This window comes from Bubalus kerabau, chromosome 9 (genome assembly GCF_029407905.1).
Source record: "Bubalus kerabau isolate K-KA32 ecotype Philippines breed swamp buffalo chromosome 9, PCC_UOA_SB_1v2, whole genome shotgun sequence".
Lineage (NCBI taxonomy): Eukaryota > Metazoa > Chordata > Mammalia > Artiodactyla > Bovidae > Bubalus > Bubalus kerabau.
Window position 1 is genome coordinate 112109661 of NC_073632.1, and position 18423 is coordinate 112128083.

General features: G+C 55.4%; 1 long non-coding RNA gene across 1 annotated transcript; it reads right to left on the bottom strand.

Annotated features, from left to right (window-relative positions):
* Positions 1 to 11043: 11043 nt before the first annotated feature.
* LOC129619515 (uncharacterized) lies at positions 11044 to 17301 on the bottom strand. Its single transcript, XR_008697923.1, has 3 exons — positions 16841 to 17301; positions 14688 to 14825; positions 11044 to 12585 (listed from the first exon to the last, which is right to left on the bottom strand). It is a non-coding gene; the product is annotated as an uncharacterized LOC129619515 (long non-coding RNA).
* Between the last annotated feature and the right edge of the window lie 1122 nt (positions 17302 to 18423).

Below are 18423 nucleotides of genomic sequence, written 5' to 3' on the forward strand. Positions count from 1 at the left end.
AGCGTGAGGGAGACAGAGGCTCTGTGCAGAGCAGTTCACGCTGCACAGCAGGTGAGCGCCAAGGTGACTTAAAACATAGGCCCCTTCCAACAAACAGCAGAAGCATAATGTATTCACTTCAAACACAGGAGGTAACCTTACACAGAAGAGCCACTAGGACGGATCAAATTTCTGAGTGCAGGAAGCTTATAGTTCATTAGATTATTCATAAATAAAGTTGGCCTTTGAAAAAAAAAAAAAAGACCAAGCCATGAATGAAAAAAAAAAAAATACATACCTGTATTAAAATACAAACTCACTTTCCCCACGTTGGGGGCTCAGATCCTGCCCCACAAACCTCCCGGGCCACGTCTGGTATGGCATCTACACACTCCAGCCGCCCGACCCCTGTTGGCGGGGTTGTTCATCTCCAGGTCGTCTTCTCACTTCATTGTTCTGCCACTTCCAACCGTGGTTTTAAAGATTACATGACTGGCCAAACAGATCCTTAGAACCAAACAAAAATTTCAGTGAAATTAGTTGACTTCACCACTGAACTTCATTCATCCAGATAGATATTTGTGTTATTAAATCTTTGTTTTTACTGGACTCTGATAGAAGATTTGAAGTCTATAAAAGATGTCAGATAATGAGATTTTATCTGAAGAGATGGAAACTCCATTAAAATATTTAAACAATTGATAAAACTTTCAAGAAAAAAATGTGACCAGAAATAAGTATATTTTGAAGAAAAAGTAGATTCTGCCAAAAGTAGAAGCTTCAGCACACATTTTTGTTGTTGTCTTTTCCGTATATATATTTTCTTTCCTTTTTTCTTTTAAACACTGCCAATTAGATGGGTTTAAAATTCAACAAGGCATTTTTTTTTTTATTCAAAAGAGACCGTTTAGTTTGAAGAGGAGCGAATTGAAGGCAGAAATTCCTCCCTGCTGTGCCCGATCAGCTATTGATTAGGGGAGGGTTGCTGACCTAAACCATTGCCAGATAATAGGCTGCAGCCTCACGGAGCACATTAGTTGTAGGAGACCCAAAGCCGCCCTTTTGTGGAGAACCAAAGGCTCTGGTCTCTCTGGAGGAAAAGAAATGTTAATTGAAAAATTCCTCAAATAGGTGAAGGCTCTGAAGCTGCTTTACAGAAAGGTGTGAAGCCACAATCAGGGGGCAGGAAGAAAGGGCCGTGCTCCGGGCGGGCGTGCTCTCTGATGCTGCTGCTTAATCTCCCATTCACAGGGCCCTTTCAGGAAGGCCTGTGACAGCTGGACCTGTGGGCCGGGTCCGGATTAATTGGTCCCTCAACAGGGAAAGTAAAACAAAGACACTTCCTACTGGATGCCAAGGACCGAATCTGACTATTCACGTAAGTAATGCGCGGCCATCTCCTCTTCTGTCGGTTAGGGACCTTAGACAGACGCGCTGCCACCGCCACAACTCCTCGGGATCCTCATGTGGAAAAGCAACCCCAAGCCCACCAGGCATCTGCACATGACCCCTGCCCCCGAGGAGGGGCGCGTCTGTGTGGACAGGAGACCAAGAGCGACGAGGAGCCCGGGACCAGCTGGACGGAGGCTCCTATCTGGAATCCAGGCTCCACTCGTGCTGTCCAAGCAGGCCAGGGCTCAGCGTCCACCCCCGCCCCTCCTCTGACCCTCACCCTGTCCACACTACTAGCCAGACTTGCTGGAAGAACCGCCTCACCACAAAGCCATCCAACAAAGCACCGACGCGCCCCAGGCAGGGCCTTGGTGCTGGTGGTGGAGACCTTCCCAGCTCCCAGCACCCCAGGGAGACACAGAAGCAGGAGCAGGTTGGGTTCCCTGAAGATGATGGGGCTGCGGGAGGGCGACTGGGACAGCTCCCACCTGCTGTTGGGAGCCCTGGGCCCCCAGTGTGCACCAGAACCGCTCAGCACCCTACACAGGAAGCAGCCGGACAGACCAAGGCTGGAGCAGACAGCGTCTGGCTGTCAAATGCCGTCCGTCCAGAGTGCACTTACGTGCATCGTGAGGTGCGCGACTGAGTCCACAGCCTCAAAGGCTCGCCCGGAAATCTACCCCCGCCCCTCACCAAGTGGAGACGGGCTCTTAACATGCAGTGTCGGTCCTGCCAAAACTAAATGAAGTGTACAGTACACGTTTGGGAGTTTAAGCAATTAAATTAATTAATTGAATTAAATAATCTGAATCTTTCCCTTCTCGCCAACCAGGAGAGGAGATGAAGGCTGAAACCAGTGTGTGTCGTGCCCCTTCCCCAACTTCCAGTGTCATCAGTGACGGAAGGGGACGCGCAGTGACCAAAGGGGACATGCAGTGACCGAAGGGGAGACCCAGTGACCGAAGGGGACGCGTAGTGACTGAAGGGGACATGCAGTGACCGAAGGGGACATGCAGTGACCAAAGGGGAGACCCAGTGACCGAAGGGGATGCACAGTGACCGAAGGGGACATGCAGTGACTGAAGGGACATGTAGTGACCGAAGGGGATGAGTAGTGACTGAAGGGGACATGCAGTGACTGAAGGGGACACGTAGTGACCAAAGGGGAGACCCAGTGACCGAAGGGGACATGCAGTGACTGAAGGGACATGTAGTGACCAAAGGGGACGCGCAGTGAGTGAAGGGGACGTGCAGTGGCTGAAGGAGACACAGTGAGTGAACCTAGTTCAGCCCAATGAGAAAAGTGTGGGGAGGACCCCGCACATGGCTCCACCAGGTGTGGGCGAGGCAGCTGACAGCAGAGCCCGTCTAAGGTGGAAAGGGCTGCAGGGACTCTGGTCCTGCTGAGAGCGGGGTCTGCAAGCCTGAGCAGAGTGATCGGAGGCTGGGGGACAGAGAGCCGCCTCAGCTCAGTGAGAGCCATGGAAGGGGTCTCGTCGCTTCCAATGGGCTGGACCTCCAGGCCGTGCTTGCCAGGGCCCTGCTGCACATTCTCAGGCTCAGGACCTCGCCCAGGGCAGAGGATCAGCACAGGGGCCTGGCCCGGGTGAGTTCACACTGCACCACGTGTGCTGGGTCTCGGGTTCCTCGGTCAGGGACTGCTCAGAGCCACCAGACAGGCAGCCCGGGGCCTCCCTCCCAAGGAGGGGCTGGAGCTGCCAGGAAAGGATCTCATCCTGCAGCAACAGCTGAGGGGCAGACATGGCCCTGACTGCAGATGGGATTGGAGCTGCTCAGACAGACCTCGGCCTGGAGGGAGACCGTGGGAGGCCACTCTGGACTTCTGGCCAGTCGGCTCCACATGGTCAGCCTGGGCTGGGTCTCCCTCTCAGGGTCCTTCCCGCCACCACTGCCATCCTCAGACCAGACTCCTGGCCATGGCCTGGCCTTCCCAGCATGAGAGCCCTGCTCTGGGAGAGGGGGCACAGCCGCGGCTCCGCCCCTGTGGCTGCAGGACGAGCTCTCCATGTGCCTCTCTCTGCCGGTCCTTCTGCTCTAAGGTGTCTGCACTTCATCGGGATTTTTGAACCATCAAAGAGAACAGAGAAGAAAAGTCTTTGTAAACTCTCAGTGATGCACGTCCCTCAGAAGCAGCCCCGGACAGAGTCCTCCAGGAAGCAACGGGGCAGCAGAGGCAAAAGGTGGAGGTCAGAACTGACTGAGCTCCCCAGCATGGGCCCAGCGCCTGCAGCAGCCTCAGCCTCTGAAGCAGCAGGAGTGCGTGGTGCGGGAGGCATCCAGGAGCCCCTGGGGAAAACACTGATACACAAGGTCAGAAGGAACTCCCTACAGGAAAAGCACAAAATTCCAGGTCTTATAAAGGTAACTCAATCATAACAAATATACTTATAACAACAAAAGAGATCTAGAACAGAAATGTCCAACAAAAGTGGTGGGATAAAGAAACACAGAACCTCTGCGTGATAGCCGACTCTGCCTGAAGGGAATTCCAAGCCAGCAGCAGCAGCCATCCAGCCTGGTGCCTGGCCTGGCCAAGGGCCTGGACCCTCTCTGCCTTCTTGGATTGTTCTCCCCTTTAGGGCAAAGCTTTTTTTTCATTTCTTTTCCATGGGGATGGTCTTGATCCCTGTCTCCTATACAATATCACGAACCTCAGTCCATAGTTTATCAGGCACTCTATCTATCAGATGCTGCTGCTGCTGCTGCTAAGTCGCTTCAGTCGTGTCCGACTCTGTGTGACCCCATAGATGGCAGCCCACCAGGCTCCCCCATCTCTGGGATTCTCCAGGCAAGAACACTAGAGTGGATTGCCATTTCCTTCTCCAATGCATGAAAGTGAAAAGTGAAAGTGAAGTCGCTCAGTCGTGTCCGACTCTTAGCAACCCCATGGACTGCAGCCCACCAGGCTCCTCTGTCCATGGGATTTTCCAGGCAAGAGTACTGGAGTGGGCTGCCATTGCCTTCTCCAATCTATCAGCTCTAGTCCCTTAAATCTATTTCTCACTTCCACTGTATAATCATAAGGGGTTTGATTTAGGTCATACCTGAATGGTCTAGTGGTTTTCCCTACTTTCTTCAATTCAGAAAACTAAGATCATGGCATCCAGTCCCACCACTTCATGGGAAATAGATGGGGAAACAGTGGAAACAGTGTCAGACTTTACTTTGGGGGGGGCTCCAAAATCACTGCAGATGGTGATTGCAGCCACGAAATTAAAAGACGCTTACTCCTTGGAAGGAAAGTTATGACCAACCCAGATAGCATATTGAAAAGCAGAGACATTACTTTGCCAACAAAGGTCCGTCTAGTCAAGGCTATGGTTTTTCCAGTAGTCATGTATGGATGTAAGAGTTGGACTGTGAAGAAGGCTGAGCACTGAAGAACTGATGCTTTTGAACTGTGGTGTTGGAGAAGACTTTGAGAGTCCCTTGGACTGCAAGGAGATCCAACCAGTCCATTCTGAAGAAGATCAGCCCTGGGTGTTCTTTGGAAGAAATGATGCTAAAGCTGAAACTCCAGTACTTTGGCCACCTCATGCGAAGAGTTGACTCATTGGAAAAGACTGATGCTGGGAGGGATTGGGGGCAGGAGGAGAAGGGGACGACAGAGGATGAGATGGCTGGATGGCATCACTGACTCGATGGACATGAGTCTGGATGAACTCCGGGAGTTGGTGATGGACAGGGAGGCCTGGCGTGCTGCGATTCATGGGGTCATAAAGAGTCGGACACCACTGAGTGACTGAACTGAACTGGACTTAGGCCAAAGACTTTAATTTTCTGAGAGACATGATCACTTTGACAAGTGAGGAAAGAATCTGACCATCTCCCCAGAGAAGCTTGCAAGCGCCTGCTATTTTGACCCCAGTTTTGAGAGTTCACAGCAGCAGGGAAACCTGAGCCTGGAGACCCTGCAGCCTCTGGGCTCCTTGGGGACATTACCAGTGTCAGTCAGCGGCATCTGGTCCTTTCAGACCACAGACGTCCTCCTCCCAACGCTGTCGATCTCAACACAAGTGGACCCAGAACCCTGGTGCCACCAGACCTCGAGCCTCAGTGTGAAGAATTGTCCATCCCAGTGATTCTGGCCCCAGGACTAGGGAGGAAGAAGGAGTTGGTGACCCCAGCCCTCCTCCCCGAAAATTCCCCACCAGATTCTCAGGTTCGCCCAGCAAGAGAAGAGAACAGGATTGGCCACTCCGGACGCATGGGGGTCACCCTCGGAGTCCTGGGACGAAGTACCAGACCCCGTGGGAAGAATACAGCCTTCTCTGAGGCACACCCAGGCAGAGCCCACGCCCCACGACTTCCACACCCACATCTGAGCACGACGGGCCACGCTTCTGAGAAGCCACGTTGTCACAGGGATTTAGAGTCTCAGGTGTGTCCTAAAACAGCAGTTCACAGTAGGAAATAGGAGTGAAGGATGAACTCGCATTTTCATAGCCCTACTTGAAAGTAAGTCATAAAATATAAACAGAAATGAATATGTATCAAATTTGGAAAAATTTAAACTATCTATATTTATTATTAGCAAGAATATAGGACATACACATTGTCAAATGCTGCTAGGAAAAATGCACAAGCTTACATTTTGGAGGACAATAAAACAATGCAATGCTGCTTTAAACCACTAATTCCACTTCCTAAAATGTATCTCAAAGAAATAATAAGTTTTTTACAACAATGTTTATACCAGGACATTCTTTATGATTTTATTTAGTAATATTAATAGACAGGACATTAATAACCAACAAAAGGGGATTAGCTAAAAATTACAAAACATCTGTATGAAAGAATACTCTGTAGACTTTATAAAATTCTACTTCAGAATAGAGTTAATGACATAGGTGTGCTCACACTAGCTCGGAAGCTCATTGTATGGCAGCGTGTATGGTGACAACTTGGAAATTATTGGGAGGGTATTTACATTATGCGGGTTTCTTGCCACAATTCTTTTGAAAAACTGGCTGCAAGAGTGGACAACCCCGATTTTGATGAAAGTTTATGTAACACGCATGGAGCCTGCTTGCCTCTCACTCTCCTTTTCCGTTGGTCTAAGTTTCTCTCCTTCCCAGTGAACATGCGCTGCCTTTATGAGCAGGAAATTGGCTTTCTCATGTTGTTCATCTACCCTCTTCCACTCCTGGGAAATTAGCCTAAGCAAACAAATTGAGCTCTAAGATTATTTTCAAAACACATTCATGGCAGCATTATCTATAAAACTAAATGATTTTACCAATTCAAATATTCAAATAAATATTTTTAAGAGAAAATGTTTAAAAGTCTATCAACTCAATAGAATATTATACAAACAAGATAATACTTGAAGGGCAGAGAAGCGGTTACATCATACATAATGCAAAACATCAAGATACAAAATAATAATCCTGTAAATACCTTAAACTGATACATAATCTATAAGCAATAAAGGTGCGTGGGAAAGAAAGGTGGAAAGAACGTAGCCACAGCGTGACCAGGACAGCCTGGGGATGCCGAACACAGCTGTTTTCTTCTTGCCTCTGTTTCTAAGTGAGCGGCTATTACTTTTGAATTGAAACAAGCCATACTTTTTATTTTTAAGTGTAAAAACCATCTCTAGGCTTCCTTCCTCGAGGAGAGGCACTTTCTCTGCCTGGGCGAGGGTTCAGCCTCTGTGCACTCTCTGCGCGGTGCAGGGTGGAGGCCTGCGCACCCGCCAGCTCGCACAGCCGCAGGCCTCCGCCCCTGGGGTACCCGAGTGGGGAGGGAACAGTGGACACACCTTGAGTGCGGTCCATGACCGTGGACCCTGGATGTGAGCTCAGAGGGTTTCTCAACTCAGTTCTGAAAGTTTTTCAAACTGGGTTTTGTGAGGCACGTTGTGCCGTGTCCACGTGTCCTCACACAACACAGGCACACACCAGCTGCTCCGGCCTGTGCGGCCCTGCACACACGTGGCAGCGGGCACACACGGAGCCCTGCGGAGCCACACCGCCCCCACAGGAGGCCTCCAAGGTAGGTGCCCACCCGCTCTGCCCGGACTTCCTGGGGGTCCTGAACGCCGGCAGCAGGCAGCGGCAGACCGGGCTGCAGGCCCGGTGGCCAGAGATGACGGGGCAAAGGTTTGTCTTGTGATGAAAACAACCCCCTGTGCACGACAGGGTGGGAGACAACGTATCAAACCAAACATAGGCGGCTTTTACGTTTTCCCATTTGGAATCGGCTGACATCAATTATTTAAACACAAATTGAATTAACAAAATATTCAACATATGTTCTCTCTGCACTCTGCTAAACGTGACGGGACACCCAGAGCCGGTCCAGGGGTCAGCCGGGGGGGCGGGCGAGCACACCCGAGGCTGAGCATGGGCAGGGCCTGAGTTCCCCGCTCCCCCAGGGCAGCGATGAATGCTGCCACCAAGTGTGTGCCGTACCTGACCCTGATCTCATCAAATCCTGCCGCCACCATCTGCTGTTTTTAATTCCTCTGCGATATTTGTGTTTGCTGCCTCCCTCCACAGCGGGGCGGGGAGGCCCTTCCCTGCGGGCGGTGGGAGCGGGTTGGCTGGCCAGCCCCGGCCAGAAGGCATCTGTTGCTCATCGCCCGCAGCATCTGCTACTATTTCTCACTTTCCCCGCTCGCTGTGGGATGCGATCTCTCCCAAAGGTGGCCTCTCCACGCTCACTGTCAATCCCATCATTGTCGGCCGCGTTCCCACGGTGCGGCCCGTTGCCATGCTGCCGGCCTGTGCTCGCTGGCTGTCTGTAATCCAAGATATTGTGCGATTGGGCTCTGCCATTAACCCTTTTGGTCCGCATCAAGACATTCAATTAAGCCCTGCAGGAGGAGCAGATTGAGAGGGAGGGCCGCCGGGCGGGAGGGACGGCCCATTTCTAGGGAAGTTTACAAGGACACCGGTGACACTAGCCAGTGGGCGCTGTCAAAACAGCACTCACGCTCAAAGAGACAGAGATGCTTCCTGACAGGCAGCTTTCTCCTCTCTCACATTTTAATTTAAGATGCTGTGAAAGGAGGCCTTGTGTTCCTCCTGGTCCTGATGCACCACTGAGCCCTGTGATAAGACGTGTGTGCGGATGCTGCCACTTACGTGTCTGCCCTGTAAGCACCTCCTGCTAATGGGGTGCAGCCTGGTGCATGCGGCGCCCCAAGCTGTCAGCTCTCGTGTCCTTCTGTCCGACCCTGCACGTCGGCGGCTTCCGCAGAGACCCGTCCTTCCTTCCGTCCGCCTGTCTGGGCGACAAGGAGAGCAGGCGTCTGCGGGGCCCCCACGCACTCCCCTCTGCTGCAACGCGCATCCCCACTGCGGCGTGAGCTCATCCAGCCTGAGATGCTGCTGCCACCCAGGGCCCCCTCTCCTTCTCCGGTGTGGGCCTTTGTTTTAGGCTGCAGGGTCCCGTAGGAATCAGATTTGTAAAGAACTGAGCAGGAATAGATTTCCTTAAGTTAAAGCATTTTTAATGTTCCTAAGTGCTACCACCCTCAGTGTCAGCTCAGTGATTCTGGATTCTCTGTGTTTGTGAATAACTGGCACTTTGTAAAGAGAGGGGCGTGCCCAGCATGGGTGCCTGTAAGGGATGGAGCGGGGTCGGGAACCACATCTGACCCCAGCTTACTCTTCAAAGTCTTTGACTGCAAACATGGATGAGAAAAAAACAAATCCACAGAATTCAGGGAGATTGCAGAACAGCAAGCAGGAATGGAGCTGTCCTCTGACAGTACTTGGGGTGTTCTCAGACTGTCTCACAGACGCGTGAGACGGCAGGAGCGCCCCTCGAGGGTCTGGGCTGTATTGCCCTGTGTGGCTCCATTTCCAAGAGTGGCTTCTGTCTGTGCCCAAGTCCAGGTTCCCCGGAAGCCCCAGCCTGGGCCAGCGTGCCCCACAGGCATGCAAGGAAGCTGTGCAGTGGGTGTGTGCCTCCGAGGTGAGAAGCCACCTTTACGAGTTCCGTGGTTTACCTCCCAAACTTAGCTGTGTCACCACCCCTTCTGTTACTAGCTACGAAGTGCCCGACCCCCCGTGAAAGACAGGCTGAGCCCGGGAGCGTCTCCGCCTCTGGGAAGGACGCTCCCTGGGCCTGCGGACTCACAGATCCTGCGCTCTCGCAGATCCTGCGCTCCCTGCCCACCTTGCTCCTGTCTTGGTGACGCCGCGTGTCTTCTGGACAGAAAGGAACATTAAAGTCAGATATGAATTCCCAGGAAAGACAGCGTTTGGAGCCACATGGCCTGACTGCCGTGTGTGCCCGCGTCCTGGCCTGACTCTCCCGTCTCCACGCTGCCCGAGACGGCCAGGCCGCCCCACGCTGGGTGGGGACCTTGGGCAGCCTGTGTGTGTGCCGGGGTCAGGGCTAGGCAGCGGGCGTTCGGCTGCCTGGCACGCAGCAGGCTTCGGGGCTGGGGCCTGCAGGTGGGGCCGGGGCTGCGGCGCCCGTGCAGGGACACGCACAGCTGCCCGTCCATCCGTGAAGCCACGTTCACCCGACCCAGGCTGGAGGGGCCACGTCCTACTTCTGGGAATGCTGACTGCACCCGCAGGCTCCCTGCGGCCCTGGGGGCAGGAGGCACACGTTCTACCCCAAGTAAAGCCCAGCTGAGGTCACCGTGGCCGATGGTAAGTAGGACAAGCGAGGGGGGAGCTGGGAGGGGAGGGCCGACTTCCTCCTCTTGGGGAGCAGGCCTGACGCTGCCCTGGGCCCGGGTCCTGACCGCCAGGGGCCTCACCAGAGCCCGGGGGCCTCAGCCCGCTGAACGCTTGTGGTCTCTGTCAGCTTTCTACTCCTGACACCCCCAACCTCCCCTTACTCCCTGCCGCCCCCACCCCCTGTCCCCTACTCCCTTTATTCACACACTCACTCACTCACACGCACTCTCTCCTCTAGTGTTGATGTTGGGGGGCAGCCGACCCCGCAGACCTGGGCTCGGGCCTTCCCACTGCAGAGTGCACCCCCAGGCACCTCTTCCCGCCTGTCCCTCCTTCTCACCTTTATTTCCCCTGGTGTCTTCTCCCTTCAGCCCCAAGATGGGGAGGGAAGAGGTGGGGTGTGGAGGATGAGACAGGGGGGCCGGGAGGTTCCGAGCCCACCCCCTGCCGGCCTGGCCACCAGTCCTCACGTCAGGCCTGCACTGGTGGCCCTGGTGCAGGGGGGCTGCTGCACAGCCTCTCAGGGGCCCCGTCCCCCTGCCGTCCATCGAGGGATGGGACAGCGGCTGGGATCACGGGCTGGGGATGTGGCCGTCAGCCTCTCAGGCTGGAGGGGGGAGATGCTTGAAGCTGACGCAGGAAGGCAGCCTCTGTCACGCTACCAGGGGTCAGAGGGACCTGTCCTCCCCCAGGCTCTGGACAGGCCCCGGTCTCGTCTAGGCCACTAAAGGGCCACTAAATGCCCTTGACTGGACCCGTGGTGGGAGGCCGACTGCCCCCCACCCAGGAACACAGATTCCCTGTTACAGTCAGGGCTCGGGAGATACGGGCCAAGCCCAAACCCAGACCAGAATCCAGCCTCTGACTCAAGCTTTGCTTCTCACCCAAAAGACAGACTCCTCCCTTGAAGTTGGGAGTGACTCAGTCACGGGAGCTCAGATGGCTCTTGACGGGGCAGCTAGCGGGGAACTGAGGCAGGACCACCACACCACACTCACCGCCTCCGGTGCAAACATTCACAGATGCCCGCGCTCAGGAGCGGCGGCCGCACTGAGATGCCCGGCTGCGACTTTGAGATGTCAGTCTGTCGGGGGCCAGGGAAGCGGCCGTGGCTGTCGCAGAGTCTTGGAGCTTCACTTTTCTACTTTGGGAGTTGCCTGTCCCGGGTGCTATGCAGGCAGATTCTCTCTGCTTCTCTAAGAGCCTCTCGCGACAGAGCAGTAGCCAGAGTCACCCCTGAGGCATAGAACCCACAGCGTCTCACACCTTCCCCTGGGGTACCACAGCTGCCCACCGCAGGCGGGACCCCCAGACAGGGCTCCAGAAGGACCCTGCACAACCACTCACCCCAAGGCCTGATCTGCGGCCTGTGGGCCTTTTTCATTTTCCTTAAGGGCTTATCTGAAGAAAAATGATTCTTATTTACTCATCTTTTTAAACACTCTCATTGGGCACACTTTACTTTTAAGAAAACAGCTCAGTTCAGTTCAGTTTAGTTCAGTCACTCAGTCGTGTCCGACTCTTTACGACCCCATGAATCGCAGCACGCCAGGCCTCCCTGTCCATCACCAACTCCCGGAGTTCACCCAGACTCATGTCCATCGAGTCAGTGATGCCATCCAGCCATCTCATCCTCTGTCGTCCCCTTCTCCTCCTGCCCCCAATCCCTCCCAGCATCAGAGTCTTTTCCAATGAGTCAACTCTTCGCATGAGGTGGCCAAAGTACTGGAGTTTCAGCTTTAGCATCATTTCTTCCAAAGAACACCCAGGGCTGATCTCCTTTAGAATGGAAAACAGCTCAGAGAGTCATAAATCCAAAGGCTCAGAGACTAGCCCTACGGCTGGTGCTTCTCGGGCAGAGAGCAAGCCCATCGCATGTCCGGAACTGCAGAAGGTTCAGGATGCCCGAGGGGCTGGGGCAGCTCCCAGCGAGGGTGCACAAACCAAGTATGACTCTTGGCTAGACTCTGCCGTGTGTCGAGACGACACCACCCATTCCAGGGCCCTCGAGATGTGGAGGCAGACTGCTTCCTAAGAGCAACGTCGAATGGGAGAAACCGCGCCTGGAGAATGGGTGGATTTCCTAAGACCACGCGCAGAGCCACTTAACTGAGTCTGGAAGGAAATCCTTGGTTGCCATGACGCCCTGGGGCTTTCCTCTCAGAGCGCAATTCTTTTTAATTAAAAGCCTCACGGCTCCTCCCATGGCAGCGAGGCCTGTGCTCTGACCCTCTTTCCAGACATGGCTGCACAGACGCTCAGGTGAAAGGGGAGGAAAGGAAGAGGCCTGGAGGCAGGGCTGGCAGTGCTCAGCCCCAGGAGGAAACGCGGGGAGCTTCTTGGACCAACAGTCACCGATGATTGCTTTTTGCTTCAAATAAAATTAAAATGAAAGTGAAGCCAACAGGCCCTGCCTGGATCGGGACCAGATGACAGCTTGCTCCTACAGCTGAGCTGGGTCTGCCGTCCAGACGCCGTTTCTATTTCTCTCCCGGGCTTCCTGTGCCCGGGGCCGCTTCGTTCCTGACTCTCCAAGGACGCCTCTCATCTGGAAAATGACACGATGGCACTAAGAAGCAGAAGGATTTGTTTGGGGAAGAGCAAGCGGAACACCTCCTGTGTGACTCTCCGCCCTCTCCGGGTTGGTGTAACTGGGGTCCTCAGGGGCAAGACGCGTCCAGCAGGAGAAGTCACTTCACGGTGAGTCTGGGGCCCACATCGTCCACGCAGGTGGGGACACGCTCCCTGCACCCCCGCCACAGGACCCGCACGCCCCCCGTTTAGGCCCCGCCCCAAGAGGACAAGGACCCCAGAGGCTCTGGTCCTGCCCAGCAGTTCTCCAGGCACAGGGTGAGCGAGTGAGCAGCAGGGACTCTCAGCTCAGCACCAGGCCGGCTGCAGCCAGAAGAGCCGGGAGGCACCGCCCCCCACCCCCTCCCTCCACTGGGAGAGGCACAGCATGTCCTCGCTGTGGGACCTGGAGGTCCTGTCCGTTCGTCCCTTGAGCACAGGAGCCACGGCATCTGCTCCAGGAAGGCCTCGGTGAGCCACTTGCTGCCCTGGAGGCCATCCTGGGGCTGCAGCTCGAGCCAAGCTCAGCAACCTTGGCAGCCAGCAGGGCTCCAGGGCCCGGGGAGGAGGGTCCCTGTGTCCCAGAAACAGGCTGGTCTGCCGTGTGATGGAGGCCCTGACCGGGACTGGACTCCCGGGAAACGTCGGATGGAGCAGGAGGCCAGCCCCGCAGCAGGCCAGGGGGCCCTCAGTTGGGGGGCCTCCCGCAGAAGCCGCTGCACCCGGGAGCTTGTGCTGCACAGCCAACAGGCTCTCAGATCCAGCCCCGTTACTGCGAAGCGGGACCCCACCGGTGGGGCGGGTGTTCACTGTGGGGAAAGCCAGGACCACCTACCATGGGCCTCTTGAGCGCCCGAGGAGGCCTTCCTGTGCCCACCGACCAGGGAGCGGACACACCAGCAGAGGCCGAGTCGTTGCTGGAGTGGGCCCGCGGGGAGCTGCTGCCCAGGCCCCTGCTGACCACAAACCGCGACACGCGACAGACACGTGTAACAAACACACACGTCTAAGACAGCCTTTCTCCAGCCTCTGTTCACCCCGGCAACACAGCCGGCTTCATCATTAGGCAGCTCATCGATCAGTTTAGCGTGTGTATCAGAGTCTCTATTTCAAACTGACCACTTGACCCTAAACAGACTTCTTGAAAGTCTGCATGTACAGCCCAGACCACCAGCCCTTCGAGGGGCAAGTTTAAGCTGCAACAAAAGACAATCCCGAGGAAGGAAATACGGGCGGTCGTGTGGACTCACACCCATGTTGGGTCAGGCCCCAGGAACTGAGTGAGACCTCCCCTTGCACAGAGCACGCTCGGCCTGGCTCTCTGCCATCAGATCCACAGGACCCAACCCAAGGACAAAACAAATTGGCCTAACGCTGAGAGCCACCAGGATATAACCTCTCAAGGCCGGCATGGCAGTCCACCTTCCGACTGACTGTTCTCACGGGACGAAGGCACCAGGAATGCAGAGATCAAGTCCACGTGACTAGTGGCCCTTGAGTAAGTGGGAAGCAGGAGCTCAGGCTCTCGGTGTGACCCTGAGAAGCATCGCTCTGCACAAGGTGAAGATCTGCCTCCTTTAGCCGTATGCTCTTTGTAAGACACTGCCAGATTCTTAGCTGAAATTTCCAAGAGAACCAAAGTGTAGTCTCCCCTGTTGGCCGATGAGATTCTGATGCAAGAAAACTGCAGAGCGGGGCCAGCTTCCAGCCTCCCCGGCCCTGGCTCTCAGCCGGAGTCAGGAGGCAGAACTGTGACTATCGAGGGGACGTGCGGGGACCACCGTCATCTGAGACGGAGGGCAGACGGCCGGCCAGGACCCGCCCTCGCCCAGCGAACGACGCTGGGCTAATGCTTCTAGGAAAGAGGCTCAGTGGAAACAGCACCACCCGCCACACGGGCCCCGGGAGACAGGGAGTTAAACAAGGATGGCGCATGTCTTACAAAGCCCGCTATTGTTCTGCTGTACCTGACAGAGGCCTTGAATCCTGTAAATCTGACACAGAGAAAATATGATGCAAACACAAATTCAGTTCTTTACATTTCTAAACGTATTGACCATGTGTAAATTCAATAAGTACCTAACATGTGCCAGGAATGTGCGAGAAGCAGAGGAAAGAGACGAAAGATGCATCGACCCCAGTGAAGATTGCAGACTGGAGAGGCGACGGACCCCAGAGGAGCAACATCTTCCTGGAGGAGGTGCTGTGGTCTGGGCCCTGAAGGATGAGGGGGAGTTTTCCATGAGGCACGAGTTGTATTCAGTGTCACTGTGGATGGAATGAGAGGAGAGCACAGACCAGGGGGACATGGATTCATCCTGCAGCCAGTGAGGCCGTGAAGCGCCTGATAAGAGATGACCCGCCCAGCATGGCAGGTGGACGTTTACTCGGATTTTCCCAGGAAAAGCAAAGCACACGTGTAATCATTCTGGGAGAGTCAACTGTAGAAGTATTGACACCAACGTGCCAATAAGAGACACTCCGAGTATCACCTACTGTTCCTTTTGAAATCACATTAATTTTCTTAAAACATTCTTTTACCCTGCTTCTACGATACCTGAAATAGTAAACTGCTTTTTCTTAAATATATATTTTTTGTGAAACTATTTGGTTTTCACTAATTTGCCACAGTTTTCCTCCAACTAACAGATCTAATGAGATTTGGCTAAATTCCCCTTGAATGAGCCCTCAAGCACACATGGGCAGATGGAGACCTGCAGCACTGCCCGCTCCTGCCCTGGGGCGCGAGCACCAGGGAGGAGGGCAGTGTGTGCGATACGGAAGCGGGGGTCCCCCAGCAGCTCCCAGGAGGCCTCAGGAGGGGCCGGCAGGCCGAGCGCTGCTCCCGAGAGGTCTGTGCCCCCCGCCCCACCCCCCACGACTGCCCTCAGCTCCCCCTGACTCTGACTCTGTGCCCCCTGCCCCCGCCCCCCACAACGGTCCTCGGCTCTGGCGGCTCCGGACCGAGGCCAGCCTGTCCGTGGCCCTGGGAGGCACCCTGGAGCCTGGCCTCCTCCCACAGAGCTGAGGGCCTCCCTGCAGCCCTGTCAGCACACAGTGTCTGGACACGCCACGACACTTAAGTCACGTCTCTACACAGCCTAGCAGGAGGGCACCCCCAGTGTGCTTCTCTCCACAGAGGGCACTCAGTCCACCGGTATTTATTAAGCACCTATTATGCCAGCATTTCAGGGAACGCTGGAGATTAAACACAAAAAATAAATAAGCCCCCAAGGAGGAATCATTGTCTCACGGGGAGGGGCTCAGGGCCAGAAGAACCTTGTCAGGATGAGGGGGTGGCCACATGTACGAACTGGGCCGTCCCCCAGGACAGACGGACCAAGAGGCCCTGGGGTGTGAACTGGGGTCTCCCTGGGCCTTGAGCCTCAGAGGCCCCAGGAAGCGTGCTGTACAGGCAAGAGCAGGAAGCTTCAGGGTCAGGAGCCCGGGGGCTCCCGGCAAGGTTAGTGGGAAGGGCCCCAGAGGAAGGAAGGAGCCCATCCAGGGGAGCAGCTTGGGGGCTCAGCCCCCAAGATGCTCCTCACTCAGAATCTGGCTGGCTGGGCCCTCAGAAAGCCGGGTCCTTCAGGGAAGTGGGGGCCAACCCGAGCCTGGGCTGTCTGAGGAGCAAAGGCTGGGGGCACTCAGCATTCTGAGAGGCCCTCCGTCCCCTCGCCCAGTCTCTCCATCTCTGTCTCTGCCTCTCCCCGTCTCTCTCTGTCTCCCTGTCTCTGTCTCTCCCTGTCTCTCTTTCTGTGTCTCTGACTGTCCCTGTCTCTCTGTCTCTCTATCTCTCCCTGTCTCTCTATCTCTGTCTCTCTATCCCCCCATCTCTCTCTGTCTCTGTCTCTATCTCCCTATCTCTCTGTCTCTCCCTATCTCTCTCTGTCTCTCCCTATCTCTCTCTGTCTCTCTCTCTGTCTCTGTCTCTCCCTGTCTCTCTGTCTCTGTCTCTGTCTATCTCCCATCTCTCTCTATCTCTGTCTCTATCTCCCTCTCTGTCTCTCTCTGTCTCTGTCTCTCTCTCTGTCTCCCTATCTCTCTCTGTCTCTCTGTATCTCCCTATCTCTCTGTCTTTCTGTCTCTCTCTGTCTCTCTCTCCCTGTCTCTCTCTCTCTGTCTCTGTGTCTCTCCCTGTCTCTCTGTCTCTATCTCCCTGTCTCTCCCTGTCTCTCCAGACTTCGCTGGATGCAGGCTGTTGTCCTGGCTCAGCCATGTGTCCTGGCACCAACCTTGACCAGGGTCTCTCGTCTGTGACTTCCCACCGTCTCTGTGAGTTTGCTCTGAGGATGGACACGCGGGTGTCTAAAGGCTTTGCTCAGTGAACGCCGCGTTTGTGCCCCCGGCCCCGCTCAGCACCCTCTCCTGGAGCTGCTCGTCATAGGACAGGGTCAGAGCGGAAGCTCAGCGGAGCTCGGCAGGCTCCACGCCCGAGGAGAGCCAGCGCCCGCTTGGGTCCTGCCGAGTCGGCGGAAGGCCGCGGCCGCACAGCCGGCCTCCCGAGCGGGACTGAGCTGACGCCGCTACCCGAGCCTCCAGCGCTCTGCCGGCCCTGAGTCCTGACCCTCGCTGCTCCTTGCCGTCCGCCCAACACCCTTAAAAGTAAAAGGCAGCCTCACGACGCGAGCAAGTCGCTCCCTAGAAATAGACCAGCTGCTTCGGAGAAGAAACTTCTGAAGCCCGAGTTAAGCCTGGGCAGAGGCCGGCGCCGAAAATACCTCCCCTTGTGTTACGATAAATCACGGGCCAGGCCTGCGCGCCTCTGTCACCTGTCACCGCCCCACCCCCAGCCCTGGGGCCAGCTTTCTGTTCTGGGCCATTTTCTCCCAAAATGAAGCTTCAGAGAAGGCCCTTGGGATCGTGGCCAGATTTAGCAAATAAAAGTGAAGGACGTACAATTAAATGTGAGTTTAAGATAAACAATGAATTTTTTAGCATAGCTTCATCCCATGCAATATTTGGGTCACACTTTATAGCAACAAAATTTCTAGTCCATCTGAAATCCAAGTTTAGCTGAGCCTCCCCCTTTCTACCTGGGAGCACTGCCCCGCGAGGCCTTTACAGATTCTCATCATCCTGGGCTCCCACCTGAGGGTGGACGCAGTGATCTCACAGGGCCCCAGGTCCCGAAGACACCACATTCCTTCTTTAGTAAACAGCAAGCAGCACAGTGCAGGAGACCGCTCACGCCAGGAAGGTCTGCTGCCCACATCAGCAGGACCCAGGCCAGGAAGCGAGGGCCGGCCCACTGAGCAACAGACGTCAGACTGAGCAATGGCCACACACCCTGCTCTTTGTCACTAGACTCGAGGAGGCCAGCTCCAGGAGTGGCCAGGCCAGCCCCTGCCCTCCACCCCCCGAGACCACAGGGCACTCAGGGCCCTGCCTCCACACCGAGAGCCTTGGGGCTGCAGAGGGCCTCCCTTGCTTCCTGTCAGCTTCCCTCCCAACACGGCAACAAGCAGGAGATACCGTGTTTGCAGGCAGAATCGCCCCAGGTCCCGGGTCAGTGTGTGTGCCGCTCCGACCGGCGTCTGCTGGCTCACCCTAGTGTCGTGACACAGGGCCCCATTGCTTCCAGCACGACACTTGGCTCATCCACCAGACCCTGCCAGGCAGGGGTCAACTCGGTGTCCCGGTGGGGAGGGGGAGGCAGCTACCGCAGAGAGACCATGAATCAGACGCAGGCTGGGCCTTCGACCCCAGGGTCCACAAGGACTCTCCGCCGGGCAGTCACTCAGGGAGCTACTCAGAGTGCCCGTCCATGCTTTTCACTTTCACTGTTCTATTCTAGGGTGGCTGCTCTGCAATAATT